The sequence below is a fragment of the Lolium rigidum genome, chromosome 4 (assembly GCF_022539505.1).
Source record: "Lolium rigidum isolate FL_2022 chromosome 4, APGP_CSIRO_Lrig_0.1, whole genome shotgun sequence".
Lineage (NCBI taxonomy): Eukaryota > Viridiplantae > Streptophyta > Magnoliopsida > Poales > Poaceae > Lolium > Lolium rigidum.
This window is the reverse complement of record NC_061511.1, coordinates 217,988,189-218,004,244: the sequence shown is the minus strand read 5'-3', so window position 1 is coordinate 218,004,244 and position 16,056 is coordinate 217,988,189. Positions and strand designations below refer to the sequence as shown.

Sequence of the window (16,056 nt, the reverse complement as noted above, 5' to 3'; positions counted from 1 at the left end):
TCACGGTGGTTGGGGGCGCACGGGGACGGATCTGCAGGGCCACTACGGGGAAGCGGAAAATCAGGAAGTGCCGCGCCTGGTCTCGCGCGCGTTTTGCTCGACGCCGGTCGGCAGGCCGGCGACCTGGGTATCGCGGCGGCGCGGTTGAGGCTCGATTGGCGCGGGACATGACTGGCGGACGGAGGGGACAAGGGGAGCACTGGGGCCGTCGGGGGGAGAACGGCTGGGATGGCCGCCGGCGACGCAGGCGGAGACGTGGTTGCCGGCGGCAGGGAGGGGGTCGGGGGAGAAAATGCGTGATTTTGGCTCCAAATTGTATTTTCCATCTGCACTTCTCTTTTTTATACTCAGCGTGTCTAATTTGCACCCAAATTGCTGGGTAGCTAGCTTCATGTCACCATATGTGCATGCATGTCCATGTACCACACCACCAGTACTGCACACCACGCCATGAAAAATTTGCACCCATGCTTATATACATGTATGTGTGCACGCCATTGCATTTGTCATGCCCGGGGTAGCTTCCAATAGATTGTTCTCGGAAAAAAGTTTAGCCGAGCTAGGCGCGACGAGTAAAGGGACAACACACACTATAGCTAGGGCATGCAGAATCATGGCATGTTGATGGTCGAGGGCCTACAGAGCCTAGTTCACGCCACATGCATCGGAGTGATGCTCATGTCAAGACTACGCCTCGAGAAACCTTGACCTAAACTGATAGACTCTAGTTAGGAGTTTCGCAAAGAACCCCACGACACCGAATGTTTTCCCACTAGAATAACCGAAGAAGATGTATAGATACCAATCATAAGAGCGCCAATGAGTGACGATGGATAGGCATTTGATAGTCGAGACTACGGGATGGCTCTAGGCTGTTGTCGACGAAGCCGAAAGATAACACATGATCGAAATCAGGCGAGTCAGCATTATAGTTGGTCATGTGCACACGCGTCGGGGATGTGGTGTTGAAGGCCTTGCAATGTAAATAAAATGAAGATTCTTGTCAAAATGTTGTTCATGACAATTAAAAGGTTTTTTTTACACATGGCCTAGGTGCACATGCGCTGCCACCCACGGCGGTGGACTAATATTGACATGGAATCACCTCATCTTTGGACCCAATGCTAGAGGTAGAGCTCTTGAGGACCACCGATTAGTTTTATTCATGCTACTATGACCAACTCTAGCATACAGTAAGAGAAAAGTCAAACGGAATCACCACTTCGCCACAAAAAGCGAGGGGTAGATATCGTAGGGCCCACTAAGTACGGTTTTTCATGCTCCTTTGACCTCTAAATAGATAGGGAGAAAAGTCACATGGAATCACCACTTTCCACCGAAAGCTACAGGTTAGATGTAACATGGCCCACTGAATAGGGTTTTTCATGTTCCTTTGACCAACCTATAAAATAGACAAAGAGAAAAGTCACATGGAATCACCCTACATGAGAAAATACTCCATGAGAACCAAGTCTTGGCCTTCATATTCCAAGAAGGCATGCATGGAATAATCAAAACCTACAGGCTGATAGCAACCCTGCATGAGAACCAAAGCTTAGCATGGTGGCTTGGACGAGATGATGAGTCCCATCCCGTCCGCATTGTCCCCGGTACTCGCAACCCGGGGGTGTGCTCACCCATCTCTTAATGAGAAACCGAGGGGCCAACATGCTCTAGCCTAGTTTTAGATGGCAACCCTGTATGCATGCATCTAGGTGAGGAATATACGAGTATTGTACATACATACGAGGCTTTTGCTCAAGGAGCGGCATCGCCCAACACCATCCCAAGCTATCTAGAGTGAGCACTAACATCATAATGTGAACTATAATTCTATGTGTTACCAGCTAGCTATCAACTTTCTCTCTAACAAATTAATCTCATTTTTTCTCTGAGCGAGCCATGACATAGGCATGGTTATCACAAGAGTTCATATATCCTGGAGCCGAGGATGTCGGTGGTGTTGAGGAATGGGTGCATCCAAAGTCGACATAGTCCGCCTTGGTTGGTTTACGCCTCGATGTCACATTCGATGTGAAACATATGCTTGGTAGACATTGTTAAAGTGGTGTCCCCGCCAACAACGAGCGTTGGGCCCGGAGTATAACGAGAATGGGTGAGCTTCACATCTTTGTAGTCATCTCGCCTATGTGTCCTTGTGTCGGTCCATGTCGCCATCCACTCCGCTGCAACTGCCTCTAAGCAACGATATGTGTCCATCAACGTGAAAGGGGCATGGAAGAGCTATGTTCCGCCGTCAACTCGGAATTTCCCCCCGCCTTCGTGTTCGGTCTCACTCCACACCGTCGTCTAGGCCAGCATCATGTCGACATCGCCATCGGTTCGCATCCCTTCCCTTCTATAGTGGAGCTAAAGCAGGAACCACGGGAGATGATGATGACGTGGTAGAATGAATTGTGGCACGGACAACGGACTTTGCTCTAGTGCGAGGAAGACGAACGGAAAACGAGCGGAGGGGTAATTTTGGAAGGTTAGCGCCAAAAGGCACCTACGCCTTGTTCTTTGAGGAAAATAGGAAAAATTTATACACCTTAAGCTGTGAGACGGAGGAGTATAGTATACTACCTCCGTTTCAAGAAATAAGGCGCCCTCGTTTTACGAGCTTTTTGTTTGACCAAGAATTTCTTCAAATAGATAAAAATTGTTTGTATGAAATTAGTATCATTAAAAAGTGCTTTTCAATACGAATCCAACAATACTATATACATATAATATAATCAAGATTTTGTTACTCAATTTTTATGGTCAAAGTTCGTCTTGAAATACGCGTGTGCCTTATTCCTTGAAACGGAGGTAGTATGAACGAGGCCGACTCCGATAGAAGAATACTCCTTATGTATATAGAATAGGAGCTAGGTAGTGACTGCATGATCCATCGTGTATAATTCCATAGTACTATTGGTTCATAGCAGCTGCTGGTACTCCATCTGTCTCGATGCATGTATTGAGCTTGCATAGTTGCATGGAGGAGGAGCACGAGGGATTGGGCTATATATCAATTGCCCCATTCAATTAGGCCATGCCAACCGTCAAGGAGCACTCCGCCCCATGAAGAACCCAAGAAATAAAACATGAGAATTGGAGCGGTCGGAGTAATTCTAGGGAGATGCAGATTTTGGAGGGCAAGCCCTATAATCCAGGAGTTAATGGACGTCCGGAGTTAATTCACCTAAATACTCTACCCCGCCCGAAGTTAATTCACCTAAATCCTCTAGCCCAATTAATCTCTCTCCCCGCATACCGAGCGCTCTCTCTCTCTCCCTGCTGCCGGCACAGTGCCCAACCAAACCCAGCCGCTCGCCGGAGCCTCCCCAGCCTCGCCGCCTTCTCCCCCCGGTTGAATCCGCTGCAATCCCGCGCCTTCAACCTCACTACCATAGCGCCGCCCCTGCCGGACGCTGTCGATGACAAATCAGGACGCTCCTCCCCGACCTCGTACGCGGCACGGATGACCTCCCTCGTCGCCGGTATGGTCCGATGCCATGTAGGCCGACCCGCTTCCCGGCTCCAATGTCAAAGACGGCGACGGACTGGTGCTGGCCGATCCGCCGCGCGCGCCGGCTCGGGATGGACCCACTGACATGGACAAGAATCCGTTGCCGGCGCGGGAGATGGAGTCCCTCCTCCATGGCTCCGGTCCATCTCCTCCTCCTACTCCATGTATTCCTGCTCCTGCTTACCACCGGCCATGTCCCCGACATGCTGCTGCCGCGCCCGGTAAGGTACATCTCCTCCTACTCCATGCATTCCTGCCCAAATTCGTTTATTTTTTCCCATGTTGAATGCATACGGTGTGCTATGGATATTGTCCTTGTACGAATTCAACATGCTTATTCCTTTTGCTGCTTGTGAATTGATGTATGAATTTAATGAACGGATGAACACATCTTGTCTACATAGGCAGTGAGTGTGCTCAATTTTTCTGCTGCCTATGAATTGAATCGACGGTACTGAAAACTTGTCCTTTTCAGGTTCAAACCATGCCAGGGTTGAATGGCACCAAGCCGTGGGTACCGGGAGATGACTTCGAGGGGGAACCAGGATGAACCAGAGGAGCAGGCGGACGTCATCGGCCACACCCACAAGTGCTGATGCGAGCCGCAACGGTGTGGCTGCTGATCGACAGGTACTAGTCGTGGAGAGCACCTCAGCTCCTAGAAGGTTACCATTGCTAATTATTCTCTTCATTTCTGATTGTTGAATTTCTAGCTTGCACCTATCCTAAACTTGTAAGGTGCCCTAGAGATGATAGAGAAAGGGTGGTTGGTTCAGCTTGACTTCCTCCACTTGGACGTCGGGTACAAGAACGACTATGAGGTGCCTCCCATTAGTATCCTTAAGTTTTTGTTCATCTCTTTTGGTAAAATAAATGGGAGTCCTGTTGCCGCTTAGATCTATGTGTTTAATTAATGATCGTTTGTCTATCTGGTAAACAAGGGCCTCGATGGTGTAGATAATAATCTTAGATTGGATGATTATTGGCAACAGCTCGTTAATGTCCTTGTGTTGTAAATTAATATCTACACTACTGATAGGTGCAGCTGGAAGACACGACAATAGTAGCACTAGTATTTCTAGACACTTTGATTGTATTATCATCATGTTCTGATTATCCTCTTCCATTGTCATCATAGAATGTCCTCAAGGCGGTGACAGCGGTGATGGCACCTCGGTTAGATGAAGGAATGTCAGGGCGCCCAGGTAGAGGACGGTGACTTCCTCCTCCTCCACTTGGATGATGCCGCCGCCGGGGACAAGAACAAACGACTAGGTTGCCTCCCCCTACCGGCCATTATGTGGCTGCCCATTGTGAAACTTAACAATTTGGTGGTTGTTGATTTACCTTGTTGCTCTCCAATGGCTAGGTTGTACTGGGTTGAGTATGTGGTTTTGGTTTCTATTACTTTATTCGTTCCCATCTTTTGGTCACTAAATGGGTCTGCTGCTGCTTATTTAGGTGTATGTGCTAAATTAATGTTATGTTTATCTATCTAGTAAAAGATGGTCCGCATACTAATTATGGACTTGTAGTGGTATCGATAATAATCTTACATTGGTCAATTATTGGTAGCAGATAGTAATGTTGATTGTGTGGTTTTGGTAGCCTTAAGTAAATTCATCTCTTTTGGTGAATAATTTGGACTATTGCTGCTTTTAGGTGTATGTGCTCATTTAATATATAATAAATGGGGATCCTGCTGCTAATGCAGTAGTAATGTTGTGGATAATAGTCTTAGATTTCTCAATTATATATATCCATCAACACTTTGAATTTTCCTTTGTAATTAAGTAAAAGATGGTCCGCATACTAATTCTGGACTTGTAGTGGTATCGATAATAATCTTACATTGGTCAATTACTGGAAGCAGAATAGTTATGTTGATTGTGTGATTTTGGTAGCCTCAAGTAAATTCATCTATTTTGGTGAATAATTTGGACTATTGCTGCTTACGTGTATGTGCTCATTTAATATCTAGCTAGTAAATGGATGGGGATCCCGCTGCTAATGTAGTAGTAATGTTGTAGATAATAGTCTAAGGTTTCTCAATTATATAGATCCATCAACATTTTGAGTTTTCTCTTCTAATTATTTTCTTCATTTGTGATGATAGATTTTCTTGCTGCCACTTGTCTTGAATATGGACGGTGCCTTCGAGCTGAAAAATGGGTGGCCGAGTTGCTGCTGCTACTTAGGCTTTCATACGATGGGATGTTGTTGTTGACCGCTTCAACACGCCGGTGAGCCTCGCTCTCCCAGACCCACCTTTTGTTGAGGGAGTCTGCGACTTTTTTTTCTGTGTGGCGAAAACTAAACCTAGCAAAAATTGCCTGCTCTTTGTAGAAGGTTCAGGTTTGGGTGCAGTGGTGCTTGTATAGCCCACTGCCGGTAGCGGCGGTGATGGCGTTGCATGAAGGTCTAGGAGGGTGCCTAGGTACATAACGACGACTTCCTCCTCCACTGGGGCGCACGCTGCCTCCTGGGACAAAAACAAACCACTAGGTGCCTCCTGCTGCCTACCATTTACTGACCGATTATTCCATGGCTGCCTATCTTGCAACGCAATCTTGTTTTGTGGTTGTGATCTTACTTTGTTGCTTGTAGGTTGGGGTCTTGAATGTTTGTTTTTAGTATACTTAAGTTCATACACCTCTTTTTGCTACATAAATGGGACTGTTTCTACTTAATTGTATGTGTTAAATTGACTATAGTAGTTCATCTTTCGAGTAAACGAGAACCTGTATACTAATTCTGGAGTAAGCATGCTGTACATGATAATCTTAGGTTCCTTGTGTGGCAGAAACTAAATTAATGTCCTCTTGTCGTGAATAAATCTCCACTTCATGCATATTTACAAAGGCAGTAGCACTAGTAATTCTAGATACATTAACAGTTTGAGTATTCTACTGTAATTATTCTCTTCATTTGTGATAACAAAATTTCTTGCTTTCACTTTTCCTCAATTTGGAGGGTGCCTTGGGCTAAATAATGGGTGGCGGTCGGTTGAGGACGAATTCCTCCACTCGGACATTGTCGCGAATAAGAATGACTTTGAGGTGCCTACCGCTGCCTTGTTTAAAAGCATCATGGTAGCTTTTCGGTAGACACTTTTGGATCATGCTTATTTACCTCTCACTTCTCTGCATGTCAGTTTTCTCGTGGAATGTGGATGGTATGCCAGGCAATGAAAACTTTGGAATATTTTATCATTTTCCACACTTTTCTCCGAACCTCTATTATTTGCCACATGACCCCCACATGTTGGTCATGTGGCAAATAATAGAGGTGCAAAGAAAAGTATGGCAAATTATAAAATCCCCTGAAAATTAAAATCAATCTCAAAATTTTACTTGACGAAAAAGGTCTTTGGCTATCAGCCTATCTAGCAGTACTGTTTGGTTTTATATAAATAGTAAATATGAAATTTGTCTTCCTTTGTGAATATATCAGCGATAAGATACCACATATTGATTGACTTCAATTCATGTGCTTTTTTTGTCTTTTTAAAATAAATATATGGTGTTTGCTGGGTGCATTTTTGTTGTTTTAATTTTTTAGTGTAGAATTAACCCAGATTATTATGTGTATCTGTCCCTATGTAGCTTGACAAACTGCTACCACTACTGGATATTTGATTTTCCTTTCCATAGAGCTTTTTGTGTACACAACGGAACATGTTGACATGATCAGTAGTCTTTTTTTCTCTTGATTATCACTGTGACTATATTCTCAGGTTGTAATATCATTATGTTTTTAAGTGCAAACTTTATCACTATTCTCTATGTGTATGGTGTTATCTACATGTACAACTGTCAAAGTATTTCGTTGTGGATCATATATTGACAAGAGATGTGATGTTTTCCTGGTTGTTTATAAAGCCGGTGGGGGCTACATGGGTCTAGATAAGTACTGTAGATTTCTTTAGAGCAGCTGTATTGTAGATTTTCAGCCTAGTAATGCAAGGTTCAAATGTATTTCTTGTCAATATCCAGAGAAGTATCATGCCTAGAGAAGGTTGGGCTATTTATTTCGGATCCAGACGTGAATGTATCAGTTTTTTTGGACCAAACTCTATTTTGTTTTCTAATCAGTATGTATTTTTTTATCAGGGAATCTGGAAGAAACACTTGGGTAGTCCTCCTTAATCCGAACTTACCAATCATGTATGACCACCACTCTCGCGGCACTGCTGGCCATCCTCATGTGCCTTTGTTCTCACTGGTGGTCTTGGTTGTCCATTGGCTTTGACCACCTCCCTGGCGACGCAACCACTATAGCGGTTGCGTTCACTCCTTCCGGTGAGCTCCTTGGGGTTTCCGTATTCTGTGCTCCACCATGCGGTGCTGCTCCTATTCATTCATCTTAATTTGGATTTGGTCATGGTACTGGCACGTGCTATTATATTTGCTTTGCTATGAGATGTTTAGGTTTAGGGATTGTCTGTTTGTCCCTACATTGAGCATTTTTAGCTGTTTGTTTCGATTTCTGTGTAGCAAGTCTGCAATTTTACAATACAGCGGGCTTCTAGTGGGTGACAAAATTTATCAACTTCAAGGTAGTGGATTATGTTCATGTAACCATATAAAAAGTTTTTCTTAGTTTATATACTTTGTAATTTTTGTAATCAGGAGAAAAAACTTGTAGCTTTGTGAGGAAAACAACTTAATATTTATGGAGAGCTTAAGTTGCTTATGCAATCTATAGCTTTTAGATGCATTGAGTTACTGCCTTTAATATTTACCTTTCTATAGGTGCCATTTGTGCATTAATATGGCTAATTGATCTGGATATAGTCTATCTAGTTAGCTGATGGTTTGATCAATTCATGACCAATTGAGCATATATGTTGTGCATTTGTTTTGCTGGATGCTTTGAGTTAAATTGAGCTGTGTGTGCACTATGCGTGTGATGTTTGGTACTGGAAGATAAACTCTCGGTCTAGCCTCGTCATGTTTCTTTTGGGTTGGAGATGGCCAAGCTCAAAAGCTAGGCCACCATGATGCATCTTATTAATCTCCTTGCATTCATTTTCTTCTGTTTCGAATTGTATCAATGCAGGCTAATATGATTCACATCCACTAAACTTGTCTCACATAATTGTCTGGAACGTTAATCTAGGAAGTTGGATTTATGTGCGAATATTTTCATCTTTTTTGTACTGCTAATGGTATGCCTAGTGCATTTGCTTTGCCATAGTGCTATGATTACTTGTTTTCACTCATGTTTAGAGCTAATGCTGTTACTTGCACTTCCAGCTAAATATAATATCTCCTATGTAGTTGTCACCAGTGAACTCTGTATAGAAGATGGTCTATTCTTTTTTTCTTTTGACCTGGAGATTGATGGTCCATTCTCCTTATACTAGTGATGTGTTTGAATTCGGAAAGCTGGTCAGTTTGATCTTTTCGACCACTAGAGCTACTGGACATTAAATGCTTGATGATATCCTTGTGATAGTACAGCAGATGGTTTTCACAATTCAGAGTAGGCATGATCAAAATATTTAAGTTTCGTGTCTAGAGAAAGTTGAGCCATTTTCTGAATGCATTACTTTCTAGGACAACATTATCTTGTATCATTGTGTATTTGATGCTTCATGGCTGCGTGTATAGCCTTGTCGTGTTTTTTTTGGGTCAGAGATGGTCAAGCTCAAAGCTAGGCCAGCAGGCTGCATCTTATTAATCTCCTTGCCTTTACTTTCTTCTATTTTGAATTATATTTATGTAGGCTAATATGATCCATGTCCACTACAGCCGAAATTGCGGTTGGAGCTGTTGCTACTGGCGTCTTCTGGCAACCATGAGCTACTGCATGGTAATGCTTCCTTCTATAGTATGTGCATATGCATGGCGTGGCTTCAAATGTTTGTGGTTGATTGGCATTTGATTCAGCTATTTCAGCAGTATAGATGGTTGATCGTTGCATGCATAGTTCAGTGGTTGATGAATGAGGATGTTCCTGTCACAATTCTGATGTTTCAGTTACTACTAGGAAAAGACATTTTCATACATAGTTTGATATAATACTTGATTTCATTAGTTTTGAAGGGATAAAAGCAAGCATATTTCTAATTTGTACATAACATATACCAATTAAGGATGTCCCTGAATTCTCCATAAGAGCGATAAGACAGACCTTTTTTTTGCCGGCTCGCATGCACGTGCTAGCCATGGTGAACTCATCCCATCTGGACATATTTCATAGGTACTTGTAGTATGGGCTTGTAGTTAAGCTGATACGTCATGCTTGTGATTGTTATTTCCTTGCAACATTAAATCTTCCACTTGTTTTACTCGTGCCATGACAGAAAGGAAAAAACATTAATTGACCTTTTAGTTTTGCCCGATCAAACCAGAGTTCCAACTTAGTGCAAAACGTGAGTTTGCATTCGAGAATGCATCATCTTTTGTTCCTTTTACACTTTGCAGATAACTTGATCATTTCTCTTACTCTAGTGCAGCCGTACCTGATGCTCATATTTTGCATGTAATCATAAACTGAACCCAACTTTGGTCCTGCATGTCCACATAGATTCAGACATATTTTTCAGGGTGCCCATGCTGCAGGTGTGCCTCAAGGCCTGGCCCGCTGAATACGATCGAGGATAGAATCGGCTGGCGGCGAGCATGGCCCTTGGGTCCCTTTCTGGTATGAACCATCTAATCTAGTTCCAGTTATAAATTTTTCGATGAGATTTATCGGGCACACAAGCATGATGCTGGATCGATTCCAGGCGTTGGAATTGGAACTAGATGCTCAGCTTCTTCGCAGCAAGTCTAAAAGAAGTTGATATGTGTGTCTGTCTTTGGTCTGGACTGCTTGATCTGCAGCTTTAGCTGCCAGAACTGCAGAAAGTTAAAGGACCTGCTCTGTTTTTGCAATTGTCTGGCATACAGCTTCAATAACTACTTGAAACTCAGTTCTATACTTGCCCCTACTTTTATTTGACTGAGCCGAACTGAGCTGATGGTTTCTGTCTACAATGTTTTCATGTATGAGAATGCACGTACTAAAACTATGGCTTGGTTAGCATCATCTATCTAGTTTTGCATCGGTGAAGCTTTCCTCCATTTGTTGGGTCATGTTTACATAGAACATGAATCCATTTTTTTTGCTTGCCTGTGCAAAGTGTAGAGGAATCTTGGCTAGAAGTGCTGATCAGACTAGTGTTGATTGTTAGGAGTGGGCATCATGCTCAGCTACTCTGTTTTGATTATTGAGCTTAGAGGATATTTCATATATAGGACATCTTGATATTGGACTGTTGTGTGTCCATAAATTTCTGCAATCTGTGGGACATATTTATCAAACACTACATGCTTCAGGCATCCATGGATTTCTTTAGTTAATTTAGCAAGTCAAAACTTCCAATATTTGCTAAGACTCCTATTCTGGTCATTTAATATAGACACACATTGATATTATGTTAACAACTCTTGCCCTTTCAGGTTCTTGTCGGCTCCTGGAGACACGCAATAGTTGTCCAGCTTGGGGAAGAAGTGATGGGGGCTTCAGGTGCATGTTTTCGGGTACCCAGGTGGTGCCCAGTCCACCTCATACCAGTGTAACCCAAGTGTGGATGGCGGCATTAGAGAGAACCCAATACATTGACCTCCTATTGTGATGAGTGGCCATCTTGCATGCTCATTTGGTATTTTTTTTCATGTCTCTGGGATGGCATCCAGCAGCACAAGAACTGCTCGCAAGGACTCGGGAGTGATTGACTTCAGCACAAACTGACCAATACAACCATGATGAAGTTAGACGTGTAACTTCTAGGTCAGGACCCAATCAAGAGCGTTTCCTACTCACCTTTCTTAGTCCAGTTGCTGCAGGCGGTGGACAACAGAGATTATTCTTCTTAACGACAAAGGGGAAGCTGCAAAAAAGCCGAGTACTATACCTGTTTTGGTTGGTACTACAAAATCGTGCTGGAAACTGCACAAAAGGAAAACTGTGTGGCGTTTGCGGTGGAGGCTGGTGTGGAGAGGGTGCCAACCAAGGGGCTCGGGAGTGATTGACTTCTATATACGTTTGTAGCTCTGGAATTAGAATGATGGTTGATCTGGGTTGCTAGTTTAGATGATATGTTGTTCACAAGTATAGTAGTATGAGTGGTGACGTGCATGTATAGCGAGATGTCTTTGTTTCGATTTGTCATGTCCAAATTCAGTTGGTTTCCCGATGCTACTTGAGCACCCTTGATCCAATCTATCATCAGCTCTTGAATAATATTTTTGATGTATACTATAGTTTCCTGGATGTATCTTGAGCTTGACATTGTACATTGTTAATGCATGGTACCTTGTAAATGGATGGTTCTTAGTTCTCATGAGTTGATTTCTGGTCGTTCAATCAAAGGAGGGAAAGCGAACAGGCTGGTGAACAATTAAGTCAAAAGAAAAAAAATCTTAGTCTTGCTGGCGCTTACTACTTACTATTTGAGATATTCCTTCCATTACAAAATTAGGAAAATACTGTTAAGTACGTACTGCCTTAAGTACTTACTCTTGCTGCCATATCGGTTTGATGGGATCACTACAAAATTAGGAAAATACTGTTAAGTACGTACTGCCTTCTCTCTATTATACACTCAAAATATCAAGGATACAGATCGATCCACAGCAAGGAGGAAGCACAGATGAGTCCAGGGAGGGGAATAGAGAGGAAGGGGACACGTGAATAGCTGACTTTGGCTCATCTCCCTGCTGCCTCGGTCTCCTGTGTTGCTTGCGCGAGGCTGAATTGGCCACATCTTGCATTGGGTCCATGACAAACACCAAGAAGGTAATGACTAATTTGGTCACATCATGGCATCTCCTAAAACTGCTCTCTCCCTAGAAATTTGTTATGATCTGCATGCATAAAAACCCGAGAAGTTATGACTAATGCACATCATGGCTGCAAAGTGGGCCTAGGCTTATTGTTGGCCTCCCCTAATAAAACGGTACAGATTACAAGAGATTTACAACCCGAGAGGTTATAGGGAGTAAGATCCTGGAGAATAGGTCAACACCAGAGAAAATGAGCCGCACCAACAATTACTCCAAGAGAATGAATGCATGCATGGCCGCTTGATTCTGCACTAGCTCGCTTAATTAACAGCTAATTTACCGGGGTGTTAACTTGCCAGGTCACCGATCCGCGTGACACCATAGACCATGGTTATCTCAGCCCTCCATCAAGTGATTGATCTGGAGGAGACGAAAGGAGAGAACCGAAATGTCATGTCCTTCCCGCCCCTGTTTTTTCCTTAATCAAAGCTCTAAGCTGCCTTCCCTTTCTATAAGTACAATTCCACTGTCAGCCACCGCGTGTGGATTGCGCGTGTGACTATGACTTAGACTTTGACTTTGTCGAGGAGAGGAGAGGAGAGGAGAGCCGACGCTATGCTCGTCAAGACGTGGTCGTCGTCGACTAGATCTCCGGCCCATCTCCGGTGAGGCAAAGATTTGTTAATAGAATTTTCTTGCCATCCTAGTACTAGCAGTACTGACGTCTTTTTCTAAAAGGAGAGCGAAGGAGATAGCCGGCCAGGACTGGATCTCCGGCCAACTGATGATGGTGCCGTGGGCGGCAGCGCGACATCGAGCTGAGTCGTATTCCTTTTCTTTCTTCTGATCGAGCTCGACGCACACATCAGGTCCGTATTTTTCTATCCCCTTTCTTTTCTAGTTTTCTAGACTAGAGTCTCTCTCTCGTAGTGCTAGCTACTTGGCTAGATTGCTGGGCGGATGCAGGTAGCTCATCATGCAGACTTCTAAGAAATAAGAAAACCTTATAGATTGCTGGGCGGATGTAGGTAACATCAAAGGAGGTACTGATCTTTCACTGAACGACAATTTTCTTTTTTTCTACGAGTGGTAGTCTCTTGGGCCTTATTTGCTACTGGAGGTTTTGTAGGATTAGTGGGGATAATCTCCACAGACGTGGGATCTCACGGGAGCACGAAAATTTGCGTCGCGGGACTTGTCCTGTTGCCTGCCAGGTTTCGCTAACAGTAAGGCGCTTGATTTGTAGTCGCGTCCAAAGTAAATGGGGCTGTTTGGATTGAGCCTGAACGTGCCCTGCCAATATTTGGCTGCCAATATTTGGCTGCCAATATTTTGGCGAGCGATTTCGCCACCGTGAGTTCGCCCAAGATTTGGCGTCAAAATGCACTGCAAGCGATAGGTTGGCTTGGGCTGGCCAAATTCTTGATTGCATTGTGAAAACAATAGGAAATTGAGATGCTTGCTACCATAGGACATAGCTAAAGTTATAAGTCAGTGTCAATTTTTTTGTTATACCGCACGAACTATGCTGACCGTATCAGTTTGAGCATGATACCCATTTTAATTAGGTCCGCGAGAATCATAAAGTCATCTTTTGTTGGCTGGACGTGGAATTGAACTTCTCATGTTATTGTTAAACACCGGGACACCATCTGCATTACATTCAATGTTAATTCGATCTCTACATAACACCGTGTTATGAATTTTTTTGACTAGTCATTCAAAGGTTTGGTACTTTGATATGTATATTCATCTCGCACAGATTCTCAAATCAAAGTATCATCCTGATACCTCACTTTGACGGGCAAAACCAAACACTCCAAAATATGCACATGTTTATATGGAGTGTGTCCTATATATTGTGGTTAGTCTAACCATGTTTATATGGAGGCTTGCAAATGATCCACAACATCATCTCGCACAGATTCTCAAATCAAAGTATCATCCTGATACCTCACTTTGACGGGCAAAACCAAACACTCCAAAATCTGCTTTCTGGACAGCTATACTCAAGGTGAGGCATCTTTTGTTCTCTGCTCCCTTTTATCAACTCATTGATGGAGGCATTTCTATTTGGAGTACCCCTTGGTTTGTGGGCTGGGAAATCATTTATGACAATCTTATTATCCAAGAAAACATATATAATTACCCAGCTATTGTCAAAGATCTATGGATACCCAACCAAAAGACATGGAATGTCCCTCTTATCCAAAGCCTCTTCACTCCGCAAACTGCTAATCAAATTATCCAAACTCCTATCATTTTAGCAGGCGAAAAAGATACTCTTTGTTGGAAACTAACCCCATCAGGTGTGTGCTCGGCAAAAAGTGCTTATTATCATTGCATAACAAACTTGGTACTCCCAGCCAACCAAAGATCAAAGGAAGTGCCGCTTCAGATAAAATATCTAATTTCACATGTTTGGAAATGCAAGTACATGGTGCCAAGAGTTCAGACTTTTGCATGGAAACTATTGAGAAGAGCACTTGCTACCGGAAAAAGGGCAGGTAAATTCTCCATTCATATCAGTCAGGGAGGAATGCTCCATGTGCGAAACGATGGAGAACGAAATGCATCTTTTCTTCCTGTGCCCCTTTTCTAAAGCTGTCTGGTTTAGTCACCCGTGGTATATTCGGTCCGAAGTTCTTGCATCAAATAATCGATCTGTTTCAGACTTAATTCAGACCATTTTCACCTCTGGTCATCCTTTAGCTTCACTTGAATATATCATACATTTTTATGGTTCCTCTGGAAAGCGAGGAATGACCAACTTTTTTGCAGGAAATATAATAAACCTTGGCAGGTGTTTGCTGCAACGCAGGGTATAATGAAGGTAGCCAAACTAGACGACAAGATTTAGAACAACCTACCCCAAGCTCTCGTTCAGCAGTCGGAAACACCCAAACTAGCTTCATCAGTCCAAGACCAAAGAAATGATATATACAGATCCAGCTACATCACAGTATCTACACATCAACCCTTTCAGATGTTGCCTACTCCAGGGACAACCATCTCTGATCCATGGAGCATCCCAGGCACAAAGATCCTCATAGACGCTGCATGGACACAACATAACAATCAAGAAAGCCATCAGTCGCAGGTGGGGCTTTGAATATACATCCAGGTCGAAAGCGATCAGCGTTGTGCTCGACTCCTTATCTCAGCTATTTCACCCCCAGTTACTTCAGCACTACAGGCGGAAACTTTTGGTCTGCTACTTGCAGCAAATCTGGCGCACCACCTTCAGCTCCAACATGTCACCTTCTTCACAGATTGTGCGATCGGCAGCTACTACTCGTAACATCATTGAAGACCCAGGTCATTGGCAGATTAGACCACAACTTGTTGCTCTCTTCGGCAGCCCTTCCTTCCATCGACAGATAATCTTTCACGTTCCTAGGGGTACAAACTACAAAGCTCACTTCCAAGCAAAACTAGCTACTAGGATGCAGGGCAAGCCTTTTATTATGAGATGCCTTTCTAGCACACATGACAATGCAGCCGGCACTTTCAGAGATGTAATCTCAGATTTCAGAGATATTGTTGAGATATTGTTGAGTTTAATGAAAAACCTTTCTGTTAAAAAAAAAAGAAAAATCGGATAGCTTCCATTCCAATCACAACTTATTGCAGTTTTATAATATGATGAAATTAAGACATGCATCGATCCGTTTCAAAAAAAAAAAAAAAAAAAAAAAAGACATGCATCGATCAGCCAGAGTTTATATGCTCAAAATCAACTTATACTAGATTAAATTACAG

General features: G+C 43.2%; 1 long non-coding RNA gene across 4 annotated transcripts; it reads left to right on the top strand.

Annotated features, from left to right (window-relative positions):
- The first annotated feature begins 4,230 nt into the window (after window positions 1-4,230).
- On the top strand, window positions 4,231-11,697 carry LOC124707062. 4 transcript variants are annotated; one of them, XR_007004683.1, is made up of 9 exons: window positions 4,231-4,338; window positions 4,656-4,792; window positions 5,634-5,760; window positions 5,864-6,022; window positions 6,491-6,576; window positions 7,630-7,818; window positions 9,274-9,334; window positions 10,087-10,168; window positions 10,969-11,697. It is a non-coding gene; the product is annotated as an uncharacterized LOC124707062 (long non-coding RNA). The 4 variants fall into 4 exon arrangements; XR_007004684.1 differs by having other exon boundaries at window positions 10,071-10,168; XR_007004686.1 differs by having other exon boundaries at window positions 10,052-10,168.
- Window positions 11,698-16,056: the final 4,359 nt, after the last annotated feature.